At 56.8% G+C, this 2,928-nt stretch overlaps 1 pseudogene; it reads left to right on the top strand.

Moving 5' to 3' along the window:
- Nucleotides 1-1,973: 1,973 nt before the first annotated feature.
- LOC115344782 lies at nt 1,974-2,928 on the top strand (annotated as a pseudogene).

The raw sequence follows: 2,928 nt of genomic DNA on the forward strand, positions 1-2,928 counted from the left end.
CTCCTCTCTGGCCTTGGTGTTTAGGCAAGGATTGTTTCTCACAATTTCTTGCTCCATTCCTCACTGCCTGTGCAGTGTTTTGCCCTTTCCTTAAATACGTTTTCCACCGAGGCACCACCAGCGTTGCTACTGGGCTCAGCATTGGGCAGCAGCGAGTCCCTTTTGGAGCCAATTGCATCTTGACGCCTGTCGTGACATGGGGTAGCTGCTGGACTCTTCCCACAGAGGCCACCCTTGCAACCTTGTCCCCCAGCTACTGAACGCTTGCCACGTAAACCCAATAGATAGAGTTGGGTCCAACAGAGAGTGAAGCACAACTAGATGGATAGGAATTTCCACAGAAGAGAACCATTCCAGGCTCAGCAAGGGACAGAAGTAACTGTGAATAACCTCAAGAAAAACGCTATTGCTGGTCACGCTTTACGATTTGGAAAGGAATGCTCCAAAACCACAGCCATCTAATGTCCCTGGTAAATCTTTCTGAATGCCTTTATCAAGCGGCGTGGATGGAACTAGTTATGGTGGTTTCCTTATCTTTCTTATCATCAGATCTTCACGGCTGTGTTTCCCCCTGCTCCCTGCACCTCTTTGAAACCCCATGGCACTTTCCCAAAGCATTCTGCCTGGCAGGTCCCTGAGGGGACAGAAACCTGCTCTGACGGCGTGCAGGGTTTGCAGTTTTGCCTTCTGTTTTGCCACAGCCACTGCCCACTCCAGACATGAGAGCTACCCCAGCTTTTCTCCCAAACCCCGATAAGATCATGCGTCTGCAAGTGTGCGCAGACTTTGAGGTTGTCCTGCTCGTGTTCTGGCTCAGGCTCTTGTCTTACATGTGCCTGGGGTCAGGCTGGAAAGGCAAGTCAGTGAGTCCAGGTCAGCATGATAGTCATCAGGGTGCAGCAATGTCCAGCAATCACCAGGTGCGTTCACAGAGGCGAGGCAGGTCTCAGGTGAAGCTGGGAAGTCACCCGCATGTCAGGGTCCAGACTGAGATCAGCGTGGTCCATGGCCCGATACAGGCACAGATGTGTCACAGCTGGAGCTGTAACTCAGGTTGGGGCCGAGCACTAGGACTTAAGCTTGAAAGCTGCTCCCATGGGAAGAGGAGGTGGGCAGTGGCTGAAGCCTCCCAGCAGCAACGTCTGGCAATGATCTCAGCGAGGTCAACGAAGGGGAGCGGGTAGACCTCAGTTACACTACCGCTAAGCTGGATCGGAGGCAAGGCAGACTAAGATGGAGGATGCACGTGTGCTCAGGCATGCCTGCATGGAACCCTCAAAAGTCTGTACGCTCACGTAAAGCACATCATCAGCTGGGGACCCTGCTGAGGAGATGCTCAGGACCACACTGGCAGGACAGGGCTCAAGTACCCTGGGGAAGGACCAGGCCCCAGACACCCTCCTGGCGTTGCCTGACGACCTGCAGGGTCTGCACAGGGAGGGGATGAGGCAAATGAGCCCAGCAAAACTGTCCTGAGAGCACTGTTACTGTTGCAGTGGGGACAGACACTCCCAGCAGAAGCCCACCTGCGTGCAACAATGAGCGACCAGCGGAGAGAGGTGGGGGAAGCAAGAGAAAAGGATGTGGCACGTCCTCTCCCATGAGAGTCCCTGGGCGTGCGGACGAGAAGCACGAGCGTGCTGCCCATTTCCTGACAACTTTGCCACAAACAAGCCCACAGGAATGACCCAGGTGTACATCACCTGCCTGCACGGGACCCCTCCAGCGCTTGAGCTGAGTCTTCTGCCTGCGCTGACGTCTGTCTGCCCCAGAAATCCTTGGGCCTCTCATCCCAGCACTTACAGAAGCCTTCATAGGGGAAAGCACGTGGCATAAGCCAGGAAATGAAAAGGCAGCAGTGCAGGAAACCGGGACACAGCCCATACCATTAGCTGGGATGGTTTGCATTTGACATGAGCTTGTCAGGAAATTATTACTTCCACAACGGGTGCCTGCGGGCCTGAGGCAGTGCAGGACTGCTATAAAAGGCAGCCCGACGCTCTGCTCTCTCATCCACTTCTCTCGCCTCCTTCTCCTTGGGACTCAGGTGAGTGTGAAGCCTCTTCTCGTCCTCCTTCAGGATCAGGCCTTTCCTCGATGTATGTCTCAGCTGCTATGGGCTGTCCTAGCCCGGGGCTGGGAGCTGCTTCTCATGGCAGAGGGAAGGGGAGAGAAGGTCTTCTGCAGAGAGAGGCTGGGACTTAGTTGAGGTGGCTCCTGGCCTTGGAGCTGGGCAGCGTATGCTGAGCCAGGAGGTGCCTTGGCTCCACTCTGGATGGGTGCAGTGCTGCTTCTCATGTGTCCCCGTGCTCTGCTTCCGCTCCCCCGTCTCCCAGGTGCACCTCCAGCCCCGAGACATGTCCTGCTACGACCAGTGCCAGCCCTGCCGGCCCTGCGGCCCGACCCCGCTGGCCAACAGCTGCAACGAGCCCTGTGTCAGGCAGTGCCAGAACTCCACCGTCGTCATCGAGCCCTCCCCCGTGGTGGTGACCCTGCCCGGCCCCATCCTCAGCTCCTTCCCGCAGAACACCGTTGTGGGCTCCTCCACCTCCGCTGCCGTTGGCAGCATCCTCAGCAGTAACGGAGTCCCCATCAACTCCGGGTGCTGTGACCTCTCCTGCATCACCAGCCGCTACTGTGGCAGCAGATGTCCACCCTGCTAAAGCTGCTGGCAACGTCCTCGGGCAAGAACCTCAATAACATGGTGCTCGCCAGAAGATAGGAGCTTTGGGGCATTGTTTCCCTCTTCCAGTCTCCACTCTGTCTTTTTCTTTTGCTGTCGGCGTCTCGCAGTGCCAGCCTAGCGTGGACCTGTTGGCCTGCGTCCCTGCGCAGGGCAGGCAGACGGACACCCTGCAGGAGCTCCACTGCATCTTAGTGGCTGCCCCTGGTGCTCCCTGTGAGCCACCCGTCCTTTTCTTCTTTAGA

The sequence above is a fragment of the Aquila chrysaetos genome, chromosome 8, assembly GCF_900496995.4.
Source record: "Aquila chrysaetos chrysaetos chromosome 8, bAquChr1.4, whole genome shotgun sequence".
Classification (NCBI taxonomy): domain Eukaryota; kingdom Metazoa; phylum Chordata; class Aves; order Accipitriformes; family Accipitridae; genus Aquila; species Aquila chrysaetos.